General features: G+C 41.2%; 1 protein-coding gene across 5 annotated transcripts in view; it reads left to right on the forward strand.

Moving 5' to 3' along the window:
• Positions 1-15,717, forward strand: part of STAG1 (STAG1 cohesin complex component) — a 152,196-nt gene that overhangs the window by 19,818 nt on the left and 116,661 nt on the right. The gene's annotated exons all lie outside the window — the stretch shown is intronic.

Below are 15,717 nucleotides of genomic sequence, written 5' to 3' on the forward strand. Positions count from 1 at the left end.
TACCATCCCCCAGATCAACACTCCCTCCCAGCTTGGTGTCATCTGTGAACTTACTGAGGGTTCATTCAGTCCCTTCATCAAGATCGTTAATGAAGATGTTAAACAGGAGTGGCCCCAACTGGCTGCCAACTGGATTTAACTCCATTGACCACAACTCTTTGGGCCTGGCCATCCAGCCAGTGTTTAACCCAGCAGAGTATGTACCTATCCAAGCCCTGGGCATCCAGCTTTTCTATGAGGATGTCATGGGGGACAGTGTCAAAGGCTTTACTGAAGTGCAGGCAGACTACATCAACAGCCTTTCCCTCATCCACTGAGCAGGTCACCTTATCATAGAATGAGATCAGGTTTGTCAAGTAGGATCTGCCTTCCATGAACCCATGCTGACTGGGCCTTATTGTCTGGTTGACCTTTAACTGTTCTATGATGGCCCTTGAGATTATCCATTCCATGGCACTGCGGTGAGACTGACACGTCTGTAGTTACTGGGATCCTTTCTCTGGCCTTTCTTGAAGATGGGTGTCACATTTGTCAGTCTCCAGTTCAATGGGAAATCCCCAGTAAGCCAGGGCTTCTGAAAGATGATGGAGAAATGCTTGGCAACTACATCTGCCAACTCTCTTAGCACCCTAGGGTATAAACTGTCCTGTCCCATGGACTTATGAGTATCTAGCTTGTGAAGCAGGTCCATAACCATTTCCTTATGGATTACATAGGGCCTAATCTGTTCCCCATCTCTGCCTTCTATCTTAAGAGGCGTGCCCAGGGAACAACTAGTCCTGCTGTTAAAGACTGATGGTAGTTCCAACCTCCCTGCATGGGCAGGGCCACCTCCCACAAGCCCAGGTTGCTCCAAGCCCCATCCAACCTGACCTGAGACACTGCCAGGGATGGGGCAGCCACAGCTTCCCTGGACAACCTGGGCCAGGGGCTCAGCACCCTTACAAGAAAATTTCTTCCTAATGTCCAATCTAAATCTCCCCTCTTCAACTCTGAAACCCTTTCCCCATGTCCTCTCACTACACACCCATGTCAAAAGCCCTTCCCCAGCTTTCTTGTAGCCCCTTCAGATATTGGAAGTTTGCTGTAAGGGCACCTGGGAGACTCCTCCAGGCTGAACAACCCCAACTCCCTCATCCTGGCTTCACAGGGAGGTGTTCAGCCCTCTGAGCGTTTGAGTGGCTCTGCTCTGGACACATTCCAGGAGCTCTGTGTCCTTATGTTGGACACTCCAGCTTTTCAAGTTTGCATTGGAGATGAGAAACCACAGCAGCATTGCTGGCCAGGAGCATGGCAGAGGCAGCACTTGACAATCCTGGAGTCTTTGCAGTTGTCTCTGGTTAGTCCTGGCATTTCAGAAAGAGAATATCCTCCACCCTAAAACACAGCCACTTTTCCAAGGTCATACAGGAGAGTCCATGAATAGGCTGTGTGGCACAGCTGAGGTGAAACATGGGCATGTAGTACCTGCACCTTCATGAATACCACCAGGGCTTTGGGAGGGAATGACACTGATTCAACTGCTGCTGTAGTGCTGCATTGCTGTCAAGCTTTTTAATTATGCTGCTTGAATTTTCTGGACATTTTTGCTTTTTTCCTGAGGGTAACTAGTTGGCATTTTATGTGTGTGGTTATGCTTTAGGTACAATAGTTATCACCAGGAACACCAATCAAAGATTGGTAGATATCTAGGTCTGAAGAAAGAGAACTCCTGCCCAGGTGATTTCCTGAAGTCCAGTTAGGTTGAGACTGGTTTACTCTGCGTATTTAAAAATATAGCATTGTTGTTTCCTATTACAGATATTTTACTTGAAATAAATAACAAATTATGTTTTCTGGATCCTCCCTTAGATGATTTTACAAGTAGCCTGGATTTGCTTAAATTAGAAATTTAATGATATATCTGAGACAATTGCTTTTTCTAGGTCGCAGTGATGTTTTTTTCATACTTCATTGATTTTGTGCACTTTAAGAAATACATTTGTGCTAAATACGCAATTTGTGTACATTTACTTATTTTTTTTAATTGGCGGTGAGTCTAAGCCTGTAGGGGGTTTCCAGATATTTTCTTTTGTAGACAGAAGGGCAAAATGTTGATTTGGAAATATTTTTCAGTGTATGTGATGTGTTACTCTGAGCTGTGGTTATTAATTGACAGATGTGTTACACTATGGTGGCACTTAAAATGCACAACATGTATTTCAGAAAGCAGTCGTTGCTATAGCAACTTTCTAGTAGGTCACTGGCAGTGTTTTTTCTGAGTGTGTGTGTGTATGATTTGGCTGTTAATGCAGACTAATACTAATAGAAAAATGAGAAATGTGAGAGACAGAAAGAAGGTAGCCCTTCCCCCCTTCCTGTCCTCTCCCCTCAAAACCAGGGTAAGAGAATTTTTGGGGACAAAATGCTTACTTAGGGTATTGGGTGTATTGGCAAGAGACTGGCTATCGGCTGCTATAATTAGATGCTTTCTCTCTATGCAAAGATTATAAAAAATAAAAATGCTTTAACTTCATTCTGGTTTTCCTTTGGCATCTTTAGAGTTAAGTTAGGAAAGGAGTGCGTGTTCTGTTGATCTAAAAGCAATATGCTGTATTTATTAGGCATGAAGATCTATTTTTAAAGACAAAGTGCATCCATATTATATGCTGGAAGGGAGAATTTTGAGAAATTGCTTCTTTTTTGCGCATTTGTAAGATCCTTCAGTAGGTAGAATGTGTTTCCACCACCATTCAGATACAGTTTCCAGGCTCCCCTTCTCCCCTCCTGCTCCCATCCCTTCCCCAGCACTAGTGCTGTGCTCGTGTGAACGAGGGTTGAGCCAGTTCAGGGAGCTGAACCAGACACCAACAACTTGAAAACAATGGGAAAAATTGGTGGATGATGTTCTGAATCCCCTCAGTGGGTAGAAAGACAGTGCCAGCCCAGCCCCGAGAGGGAGGAACCACACAGCTGCAGGGCAGCTCCAGTACCTGGTGGGCTGCTTCCCATGGACTTCTGGCTTTAGTTGGTTCTGAAACCTAATCGAAAGTACCATGCAAAGGAGTCTTTCTAAATTCTTTGTATTCTCTCTGGAATAGTTCTCTGAAAGTATCTTCTGGGTTTCTAAATAGCGTTCTGCTGCTCTAATTAGAGAGCATTTCTGTATCTCTTCTGGACTGACCAGGTTGTATCCAGGGCATTATTCTCAGGTTTTGACTTAATGCTGCCTTTAAGATGGTAGGAAATTATTTAACATGTTCTAGATTATAATAAATTAAAATAGTGTCAAGTGTAGCAAGTGTTTTGCAACACTATAATCCACTAGGTTTTTCTTAAATTACAGTGCTGTCTATAAAGGAAAAAACACACCCAAGCCCAGCACATGAACTTTGTTTTATGTTGATTTTCTTGTTCTTTCTCCAGAAGAAATTGGTGCATCTGCTGTTGAATCAATATGGTAGAATTGTTCTGCTCTCTGGGTGGGACTGGTGAGAGATCATGGTAATAAGTGGTACGAGGACTGTAGGACTTGAGCCTCTCTTGCTACCCTCTCTTCTTTTCCAGTGTCTCCTGTCTCTCCATTCACCTTCTTGCTGCAGGCCAGACAGGTATCAAAGCTACAATAAAAGGAAAGAGCAGGAATGTGTAGGCATAGGAAGAAAGAACAGGGATTGTGTTTTTGACAACGACAACCCATCAGATTGGTTCAGCTTTTGTATAAAACCTCATCCCAAGACTCTACTGAAAAAGCAAATCTATTCCATGATGAATTTGTTGTTTGGTTTTTTTCTACCTTCCTGAATAGAAAGACAGAATGGTTTGGGCTGGAAGGGGCCTTTAAAGGTCATATAGTCCGAGCCCCTGTAGTGACATATTCAACTAGATCAGGTTGCTCAGAGCCCCATCCAACCTAACCTGGGATGTTTCCACAAATGGGGCATCTACCACCTATCTGGACAATCTGGGCCAGGGTTGTAAAAAGTTTTTCCTTTATAGTCTATTGTAGCCAGTCATGTTCTCTGTGTTTTAAGAACTTGATTTCTGAAAGTGCAAAGTGTCGATTTAAGCCCTGGAAAAAAACCCAACCCTTCTTTCGTGTGTTTTTTTTTTTTAGTAATTAAATGATTGTTGAATGCTTTATTAAAAATACTTTTATATACTGTGTACTCTGGAAAAGCTAGCTCTAACTTTGCCCCAAGGGTAAAGGCAATGCTTATAGACTGTTTAAATTTATTTATTTATGTTGAAAGAAGATGGAGATAGGACCAGAAATAAAATGAAAGCTCATATCTTCCTTGTATTTTGTGTAAGTTTTATTCCTAGAAATGTTCCCTTACTTAACTCTTGGGGTTACAGTTTTCAGTTACAACTTGTTCTTATCTCATGGGAGCTCAGAATCTGTTTAAGGAAATGCTTCAAAATATTCCCACTCTTGCTCTTAAAGCCTGGCAGCTTTAAGTATCACTTACAGTATGTATTTTAATTTTATGTAACTGGTAAGAGGATTTTCAGTATCTTCTACAGAAAGTGCAGAAAAGCGTCTGGAAATTCTGCCACATTTAAAAGTATGATCTGATCCTTACTCTGCAAAAAAACAAAAGCCAAGAAATGTTGCAGTAGAAAATACCCCCTTGTGTGGATCAACTTCTGGAATTTCCCCTCTCACTGGAGAGCCTCAGCTTCTGGTGGTGGCATTTTCTCTCTTCTTGGTTCCTCTAAGCAGCTTCTTGATTTCTTCTCTTAGCCCATTTTCTCAGCTGCTTTTCCTGCAGCTACTCTGTATTTCTGCTCTATTGGTAGAAATCCTCAATTTCCTTTCTCAGTTCAGTCAAGGCGAAGTGTCTTTAGGGACTGGGGTGGGGATGAGGTTTGGTTATTCTTTTTTTTTTTTTTTCTTTTTCCATGGAAAGGAAAAGGGTGACTGGAAAAGCTCATGTTCTAACTTTCCAGCACCACAAGGTTTCCTTTCTGTTTGGAAAATAAAGCATTCTGTCAGTCATGCCAGAAATCTCAATGGCTTCTTTAGCAGCATCACGGGACAACCTTTCCAAGTGAGGCAAGATTTCTTCTTCCTTCTGTCTCTTTTCAAGTGGCCCATTTTGGCTAAAGCATTATCTGAGCTATTACATGAAGAAAACAACTGCATTGGTCCAATGAACTGTTTTGGTAAATAGCTCCTAGATCAAATGCTGTCAGTGTTCTGGGAGAAAGCACTTGACTAGGCTTTAAAGCTAGTAGCAGGAAAAGGAATGGTGCTTGGCTCAGACACAGTCACACTATTTCCATTTTTTGCTTGTCCAAGTAACTGTTCAGAAATCAGAGATGTTCCCATGTTTCTGTAAGTCATGCAGAACACAGTAAAAAAAAATTAAAAAAAAAAAAAAAGAGCATCAGTGTTTGCAATTTACAGTCTGGCTCTCCAAGTAAACTGGTGACAGCTTTGCAGTTTGAGTTGTCACTGTATGTTCAAAAAAATGTGTTTGTGTGGAGTCAAGAGAGAAACCAGTCTTGAAGGGCAGAGGGGAAGAAGGTGAGAAATAAGCTGTTGTATGGTCACTGGGGTCAGCACAGCCCAGTTTGGTTAATCCTGTTATCTTTCTCACTGCAGTAAATCCCCTGGTGAATCTGTGTCTTTCTGGTTTTATTTGGCAACATGTTCAGAAGTTACTGAAGAGCAAATGGCTTAGCTGGATGTGAAATCCTTGAGAAAGGAAGCTGAATCAGCTCATATGTTGGTTTCTCTGTTCTTGCCTCTCCTCATTGTATTTCTCATAACACTTGTCTGTTTTTTCAGTTTGTTCAGTTTGGAACTGGGCTCTCCACAGGTTTCACCCAGTGAAATGAGCTTCCATCTGTACAGTCAGCATTCCTCTATCTGGAGCAATGAAAGATTTTTTTTTTTTTCCCAAGCATTTTTTCCCAAGAAAGTTTCCCTTTTAGTGGATTTGTTGTGATGTGCGAGACACTTTTGAAATGTGAAGGACAGTTTCATCCCCTGCTGATTCTTCCTGGGGTTGTTGACTGACCAACATTGACTCTAGCACTGAAGGATGAAAGCTTTTCTTCAGTATTATTTAGTGAGCTAAAATAAATCTTGTTTTCAGGCGCTAATTTGCCTTTTCCCCTAGTGATACTTTCATTTTGGACTATTGCAGGACTATTTCCAATTTTATGTAGTGCTTAAGAATAACTTCTTTCTTATTTCTTCTTAAAATTTCATTGATTTCTTGTGAATGTTGTGTCAGGGAGGTCCTTGGGGTATTCTGGTGTGCAGCCAGCCCCATTTATCTTATCTTTAATTTCATGAGTCCTTACATTCCTTTTTTTCCCCTTGTGTCAGAGAGGAGGCTTGTTAGGTACAGGTAATGTATTTTACAGGTCAGTTGACATTGCTGTGAAAAAGTAGACAAGCTTCTGGATCAAATATCTTAAGCCTGAAACAAAATCACAGCCCTCAAGCTCAGTAAAGGGGAAAAGCAAAGAATTGCTGTGAGCTCTGCTGCCATGGGGGGAGGATATTAGAATCTCTGCTCTGGGGCAGATAGATTAAGTTACCTTGGCTGTGGAATACAAAGGTGTCATATCCAAGGGATGGAGAAAACTAATGTGTAATAAAACCGCTTTCCCTTTTGAGTCAATTATTTAAAATGAGTGTGAATTTTTCATTTCCAGCCACGTGTTTCCTAACTCTTTAGGATCGGGAGTGAGAGTTCTTTTGTGTGTCTTCTGCTGATAAATTATTATTTCCAAGTGTTTCCTGCTAGCCCTTCTACTTTCCACGTGTGTAGCTGTGGAGAAGTCATCCTGGGGCTTTGCTGGGGGTGTTGTGATAGTTGGGATATGGGAATTTGAATTTTGATTGTAGTACGAGGCATTTATAGTAGTGGGGAAAAAGGTGTTTGTGAGGCCTTTTATTTTTAGCTCCAGCATGGTTAATGTGTTCATCGGAAAAATGTGTTTCTCCTCACAAGTTTATTGTGGTGCATGGGTTGCTTGAAGGTTGGAGGATGAGAGGAATAGATTTTAGTGCCTTCTTTTAGGTTTTAGATGTGTCACTGACATAAGGTCCAGGCTGTGCCATTTGTCACAACCGAGGACATACAGGCAGTGGCTGCCTGCAGCGTTTATTCAACTCCTCCAAAATGTAGCAACCTGGAAATCAATGGAGCTGCTTCTCAAAGGTTGGAGGCCAAGACATGGTTTTCACCTGAGCACTTTTTGGGAATGGTGGGAATGGTTTAGCATAGTCTTCAACACTACCAACCTTCTTTTGAGGAACCATCATGCCTTCATGTTCTTGTGAGGGCAGGGTAATAAAGGCCCCTGGTCAGGAAATGGGGAGATGACACTTCAGAATGGTCCTGGATTTGCTTCTTCCTGATACATGCAGGAGCCTCTCTATATTTACCTTTTGATATTCTTTCTGTTAGCAGCCATGTGAGCTTACTAAAGTTACTCTTTTAGTGACCTTATTTTTCTTGAGCCTTTATGCACATCCTCCTGAAGATCCATAGGAGTACCAGAATCAGTCACTTCACTGAGTTTTTCCTTTATATGTGACTTCAAAATGCATGTTTTCTTTGATCATCTGGATAAAATGTCCTGCCATTCCTCTTGGCTTTTCTCATTAGAGTTCCATGTGTGGGATAAAAAAAAGGGCAAAACATCACATGCCCCAAACCCCTGAATCATTCTGAAAGTGTTTTTTTTTTTTTTTTTTTTTTATATTCCAACATTGTGTGTTAGGCGCTTTTTTTTTTTTTTAAATTGGTTTTCTTGTTGGCAGTTTTCCAGCTGCAATGAATAATAGAACACCAGATGTCCACTGCTGAGGAAAAATTGCAGATGAATAAACACTTTTCTGAGGTAGCATAAAAATCTATTACCACTGCTTCTGGTGTGCCTTCAGACTTGCTTTTTTCTTGGCTCACTGTGCTTTGTGTGCTGTACAGAGATGGAAATCTGAAGCCTTAGGGACCATCCATGTGTTTTTGACCACACCAGGGATTCCTGCCTTCCTCTAGTGTGGATTATTATGCAGGAAGAAACACTCACTCACTGAAGTGCTGGAGTGTGAATTTAATTGCTGGCTTTAATTTTGATTTTTGTTACACATGGATTTGATTGAGGATGAAGTCACAGAAACATTAGAAGAAATGGGAGGGGTGGGGATGTAGAAGGGGTATCTGGTTCTCACCCTTTCCCCTCTGGCAGGCACAGTTACTGTAGTGCCACGATTTCAGACCCAAAGCAGGCTGTGTTCCCAAAGCTTCCTCTTTTTTCCCAGCTGTTTCAGTTTACTAGGAATAAAAGCTTTTCCACCAACTTTGCTGTGTTTGATGTACCTGACAAGTGGGACCCATCTGTTTGGGAAAGAAAAAACTCTTCAATGGTGGATGACTCACATTTTCTAGAGCAAGCAGTGCGTAAGTAGTCATTGTCAAGGGTTTTTTTGTGTCTTACCTGAATTTTCCCTGCTGCAGCATTTTTTCCCTCAGAAAGAGCTTATTCTCCCCCTTTGTTGCCTTTGCAGTTTTTACCTCCTTCAGCCTGGTCTGGGCCCAGCTGTACTCTCCTGCTGCTGAGTCCTCCCTGCCGTAGCCCAGAAACAGATTGACAGAATGGTTTGGGTTGGAAGGGACCTTAAAGCTCACCCAGTTCCAACCCTCCCTGCATGGGCAGGGACATCTCCCACCAGCCCAGGTTGCTCCAAGCCCCATCCAACCTGACCTGCCCCAGGGATGGGGTAGCCACAATTCCCTGGGCAACCTGGGCCAGGGTCTCACCACCCTCACAAGAATCTTTTTCCCAATGTCCAATCTAAATCTCCCCTCTTAAAATCTGTAACCCTTTCCCCATGTCCTCTCACTACACACCCTTGTCAAAAGCCCTCCCCCACCTTTCTTGTAGCCCCTTCAGATGTTGGAAGTTTGCTGTAAGGTCACCTGGGAGACTCCTCCAGGCTGAACAACCCCAACTCCCTCATCCTGGCTTCACAGGGAGGTGCTCAGCCCTCTAAGCATTTGAGTAGCTCTGCTCTGGACATGTTTCAGGAGCTCTGTGTCCTTCTTGTGCTGGGGATTCCAGACCTGGACACAGGCTCCAGGTGGGGAGCAGAGTGGGAGAATCCCATCCCTTGACCACTGTCTGTGCCATCTTTGCACATTAACTGTGCAAACTCTGAGAGATTTGATGCCATTGTGTGAGTCTGAGGAGTGAGCTAAGTAGGATGGCCCTTTTTGAGGGGAAGCATTTTATGCTTTGAAAACTCAGCTGTTTTTTAAAACCTTACCCTAAGGTGTGGTGAACACTTATACTGTCCCTACTGGCATTCAGTCTTTTGCCAAGTTTTCATTGATTGCCCAGGCTTCTGTTTAGGAGAACAACACCATAGTTTCTATGAGGGCAAGACTTAAAATTTGTCCTGTGGCCTTTTTGGTGACTCTCAATGCTCTTGCATCATCTTAAAAAGATGATCCAGTTTATCTTCTCAAGACTCTGAGTCCTGGAAACACAAAGTGCAGAGAAGCAGAAGAGTCCATCTATTCATGCTCAGTTTGAGGACAGTAGAACCTCGCTTTCTAGAGCCCTTTTTATTGGGTGTTCAAAGCAGGTATGCAGGAGGCTGTAGATAGCTGTTGCTCCCAATGGAGCAGTGGCAAGGAAGAAGTTTTTAATCATTCAAATACTGGACTAGCATTAGAACTCGCGGTCTTAAAGTCTTCGTCTTATGCAATCAGACCATAATTATTTGCCTTGTGTCTGATGAAGTGCCCGTAGCCCCCTGTGATCTCACAGTTGTGAATGCTCAGTGCTGCAGAAAATCAGGTCAGGTCTCACACTGGGTGTCTGCAGAGTGAGGTGCAAGTTGTGTCTGAAGAGTCTGTAAGAATAGCAGAGGGAAAGCAAGCAGGTTTTCATCAGATTTGTCTTTATATGAAATAACAATACCTAGGAATTGAAAAGGAGACTATTTCTGTTCTTGAGCAAGCTGTATCTACAGTCATTTGCCACAAAGCTTTTGATCAGTCTCTTCAGTGGCAGCCATCCCAGCCATGATAAGAAAGCAGTATGTGATAATGTGTTAAAAACCTATTGAAGTAAACACTGGAGATGAGCAAACAAATTTCTGAGTGATGTGTGACATTTGAATCACCTATTCTGTTATATCCACGGTTAAGAGATTGTATCAGCTGTGCTGCTCCATTTTGGCCTCAGTGCCCCAGCACAGACATGCACAGTGCAAGAATTACCTGCTATCTGCTGGGAATAGTATCAAAAAATCCGGAACTGATTGGTTTTGGCAGTTCACACGTTTTTAGGGACAGAAAAGTAGGTATGGAAATGTGGTGGTATAACTTGGAGAATTTTGTCATTTGCAGATTTTATTCCCAGCTCTGCAAGAAGTGCTCTGTGTAACCTGTGGGTGTGAGGTCTTTCATTCCTCATTGTGGAGAGCACAGGATGATATCACAGACCAGAAAGTGAGGCTTCAGGTTGTTTTTTTGTCTGACTGGGCTGGGCCTTTCTAGGCTAGCAGGGCTCCTTTCCAGATGGTTGGTCCCAGCCCTGCACAAGGGGTTGTTCCTCCCTGGGTGCAGGACTGTGTGGTTCCTTGTGTTAAGCCTCAGGCCATTCCAGTATTCCCAGTGCTCCAGTCTGTCTGGATCCCTCTGCATGGCAGCACAAGCAGCAAGTATATCAACTACCTGTCCCAGATTTTGGCTTTTCTTGTTGATATTCTGTGGGTTGGGAACTGCAGGTCCTACTGGGTGTTAAGGGAGTACCAGCAACAACAAGGAAACACATATAGGAGAGAGACATGGAATAACACTACCGTGTCCAGTTTGCTTTTGAAGGCTGTAGGAGACAAAGCAGAGCCATGCTGCACTAGCCTCGTTGTTCCTAATCATCCCTCCTCCTCTCTCACAGGATCAGGAGCATCACAGGCCACACATCAGCAGAGCTTGCTGTGTACTTCATGGGCTGAAGGAACTCACTATACTGTCTACCACTTGGACTTTCAGTCTTGGTTTAAATATATACTAAAACATCACATTGTGAAATGTAGATTTTGTTTAGAACTTCAATGAAATTGTCTCAAAGACAGGCTAAATAAACATTATGTCTTGTTTGGCCTTAAATAATGCTATGTATATTTAACTATGTGGTTTAATTTAGCTTTCGGTTCTTATGCCCTCAGGGTCAACATGGATTAAAATTTATGCTCAAAGAAACATGTAATCCAAGGCAAATAAAAAACTCCTTAGTGATGAAGACATCACAGCATTGGGTAAATTTGTTACGGTGTTAGTTCCTGATGACTGTTTTTCTAGTTCTGCAGGATTTAGAATTTATGCTTTCAATTTCTAAAAACTATTTTCACTTTGCAGATGGGATAGCTGAGCAGGAAGGATTGAAGTGGTGTGCCCAAGGCCATGCATGGGGGTGGTTAAAGCAGTAAAAGGCTGGAATTTATCTGTCTGGCTTGTGAGGTCCTTCTTTCTCTCCCACCTTTTTGATCAAAACTTTTGAAGCTCTACCTGCTTCCTCCTCTCAGCATTGTTGCTGGCTGCAGGCTTTTCCCTAGCTGTCCAATGCTGCTGTCGGGCAAGAATATTGAGGGGACAAATCTTGTCTCCAAACTGAATACCAGAAACTTGAGCTGGACACGTCTTGTGTCAGGGTGCTATTCAACAGCATGGCAAATCGTGGTGTAGAACAGCTGCTCTGGAGAAGTCTGCTGCTTATTGATTTTCAGCTTGCAAGAGAAGACACAGCAGGGAGCACCAAGGGAGAAAGCAAAGTAATTTTTAATGGAAACTGAATTTATGGCATTTAGGCCATAGCGATTAAATAGCAGAAGATATTCCTCTGTTAGTGTGAGCCAGTGCTTGAATATATTTTGCACATGGTTGGCACAAGGTCAGTTGGTCAACAAGGAAAGGGTTTTGAGTGGGCATTTGTCAAGTAACAGCTGTCTTTTAGTTTGGATGTCTTGGGGTCAATGGATTTAACAATGATGTAATTCCTACTGCCAAACTCAGTAGTTGGGGTTTTTTGTTTGGTTTGTTTTCATGTAGGTACCTAATGTATAAAAAGATGAGCTTGATTTTGGCTGTTGCTACCAGATAGTTGCTTGGAACATTTCTGTCAGGTTCATGTAAATATTTTTTGTTTTGTTTTTTGGCTAAACTACTCCAGCACCAGAGAGGCAAATAAAAAATTTAAAACTGCGAAAAATACAGGTAGCTATATACTAGTGGAAACGATAGAAAATATCGCTGGAATGCAGGTTTCATTTATTATTGTAAAATTGTAAAGCCTTTCTTAAAGCTAAGCTCCTAAGGTGCTCACTGAAGAAAAATTACCATAAAATTATCATTACTAGAAAAGACTCTTTTAAAAGAAGTTTTTTGTTGCTGTTGTTCTGTTTGGTTTGGTTTTTTTTAAATATAAAAACAAAATGACAAAATATAAACCCCAAAATTATATAATGGTTATTATGTCTGCCCTCGTTATTGTGTGTTGTTGAAAATTAGAGGCAAAAAAGAAACATTTCCTGGTTTTCCCATTGTGTGTTTCAACTGAATGGTCTCTTCTACTGCCTACTCTTCTATAGGTCTGTTTTAAATATGCCAGCATGAATTTTATGTCATCCTAAAGCATAGATGTGCAGGTTTAAATTGCTGCTTATGTGCTAAGGCCATTGAAATGGGGCTTGAATGAAGACATCGTGTTTTTTTAACTTCTAAAATACAAGCAGTTGACTGCAAGCTAAGGGACTTGTTTAGCTATATTATATTTTAAATAATTAAAAAATGCAAAAGTATGAAGTGCTCCTCCCTTTGCTTTTCCCCAAGAGAAAGGTGACAAAATGGAGATCTGTCTTAAGCTTTCAGGAGTTTTTAGCAATGCCTGAATACTCAGGCATTGAATAGGACAGAAAGGAATAGAGTTCAGTTTTCTTGTTTGTGAGACCACAGATTTAAAAAAAAAAAAAGAGGTGTTTCTTTTATTAAAACCAGAAAAAAATGAGAAGGTTCACATGTGTAGTCCATAAGGATCAGTGATTTTTCCACAGCTGTCAAATTTACTTGCGAAACTCAGTTAAGAACTCTGTTCCAAGCACATAAAGCTTTTCATTAGTCACCAGAGCAACTTAATTTTATTTCCAAACCAAGCCTAAGCAACATGGGTGATAATTTAAGACTGAATTTTGGAAGCAAGTGGTGGTGTTCCTTTGAGCTTAGAGGAGTGTTCCTGTTGAGGGAGGTTGCAAGGCAGTTGTCCCAAGCCCATGAAGGGCTTCTCAGCTTCAGCAGAGTGTCTGGGTTGAGGAAGAAGGAGTTGGTGTCCAGAGCAGGATGGCCAGAGGGTCTCTGTGGGAGGCATGGGAGGGATACAGACAGCTCAGATTGTGGAAGGCTTTATTTCATGCCATGTAAGGGGATTCCTTCTCTGGTTAGTCCCATAAAATTGGCAGGATTGTGCCTCTTTTGTAGCAGTTGTGGAAAATATCTCCCCTGAAACACAAGTTATTTTTCTTGCACTTCTCTAGGAAGCTCTTTTGAAGAGGATGACTGATGCCCAGTATCCTGCTAGAACTGGATAATCTGGAGACCCAAACTGGATATGTTTCTTTTGAGGTGTAGTTAGCAGACACAGAAGAGTGAGTGTGTGAGGGAGTACATTGCACTTGTGGATGTACAAAAAAACCCAAACCAACTTCTTAAACAAAGGGAAGCTACTACAAAAATGTGTACATCTAATTGTTGCGGAAGGAGGAAAAATGTTTACAGAAGCTTAGTCAAAACTTTTCTTCTATTTTAGGATTTCGTTAAATATTATACCTGATACATTTTTTTAAGGTTTTGTGACACCAGAGTGCATTTTGTTCCAGTTGGACTGAATGTGCCCATTCCAAAGATCTCAGCATTTCTTTTTTGCTTTGGGTAGGAAACCAACTTCACACTTAATTCAGTCTAATGCTATGTTTGTGTTCTTGCATGTGTCTGAAATGGCTGCTGAATGCTAGCGAATGGGCATGCCATGGCCCTGTTCAGACTAATCAGTCACATCCTTTAGAACATGGTGTCTCTAATGTAGAAACATTGTTGTGGAAACAAATTCTGGAAGGAGCACAAACGGCATATCCTGAAATGCTGTTGTTCTTGCAGATCTCAGGCTGCTTGGGTCTTAAGAGTGAAACTGGAGAGCTCTTAAACCACCCCGGTGTGCTGGCTGTGGAAAATTACCTCCTTTAAACTGCTTATGCTGGAGTGGTAATTTTCATTTCAAACACAGGTCTCCTTTGTGAACATTTGCGTTGCAACAAGGTGGCTTTTAATGATACAGTAGAAAAAATGGTCAATGTGATGGTAGTATATAGGAAAAAAATAAATTTGGTGTTGAGATACTGCAAATAAAACTGTTGGTAGCATGGGTAGTAATTATGGGAAGAACTGGTTGTAGTCATCTGAGTTTTAACTGAACTGCAATAACCAGAGGCAAAAAAAGTCTATTCATGCTGCACAGCTATGGTTTTGGTGAATAAATACTGGTGCGTGTATATTAGGATGGAAAAGAATGGTTTACGTGTTGTACTGTTTTGCTTATGCTGGTGCAATTTTATTTAGATACTGGGGTGCTAGCCAGGTTGCCTTTTTCTGGCTTACTTTTCCTGCTGTCTTGTATAAAGCTACTAGAACACAGAGAAAACCTAATTTACAAACAATATTTAAATAGAAGATATTTCAAATATCCCCTGTTTACAAAACATGCAGTTAAGTCCTTGGTATTCCTTAGGGCTCCTCCACAGTGGTGAGCACCATGCAGCTATTTACATTGTTCCAAGGTCTGTAAAAGGGGAGAATGAAACAAATCATTTTAGTTTTTCCAAGACTTGCATTTTCTGAAAGAATGGGATGGCAGTTCTGTGTTTTATTACATCAGAGATTAGTGCATCTATCACTCTGTGCTGTTATTTAATAGTAAAGTCATGTCTGCTGTTGTTAGTCAACTTCATTTGTCTCTTTGACGGTGAGATTTTACTACTGGGTGTAGTGGTAGCATAGATACAGTGTAGTTTATTATTTAAATGTGCAACTTCGGTTGCATCAGGTTAAAATACTTCTGATGTCATTTAGAGAACTGCAGAGCTTCTGCAAAATTCAGTTACATAAACCTTTGAGCTGTTTTGTCTGACTTGCAATAGGTGTAGTTCCATTAAAGGCAATGTTATCAGGGATAACATTGGGGGATATTGTGTTTTACCAGGTTTTTTTTGCCTAAATCAAAACGTGTTTGATTTTTAGGTGCAGATCTTCTGTTTTGATTTGAAAATAGGAAATACTGTTTCTCATTAGACTAAACTTTTGTCCTGCAAGTTCAGTCTATTGTGTGACCAGAAAATAGATTCCTTAAGTCTGCATCATCACATTCTCTGATTGCCTATGGTTATAGATTTGTTTATTTAAATTTTCTCAGAGATAGTTCTGTGTGGTTTTACATTATTTACTGTAAACAAACATGGGGGTGGTGGTAATGCAAAATAGCTTGGGTAATTAAATGGAATTGTAAAAAGTGAATGCAAGAATATGGTTAAGCTGTCCTGGGGACAAACATTCTAAATTTCTTGTGGCTTAATACTGACAATACTTCTGAAATTACCATTTTTATTTATTTCTTTGTATTTATTGACTACATAATACTTTGGAACCGCAACTAACATTT

This window comes from Heliangelus exortis, chromosome 9 (genome assembly GCF_036169615.1).
Source record: "Heliangelus exortis chromosome 9, bHelExo1.hap1, whole genome shotgun sequence".
Taxonomy (NCBI): domain Eukaryota; kingdom Metazoa; phylum Chordata; class Aves; order Apodiformes; family Trochilidae; genus Heliangelus; species Heliangelus exortis.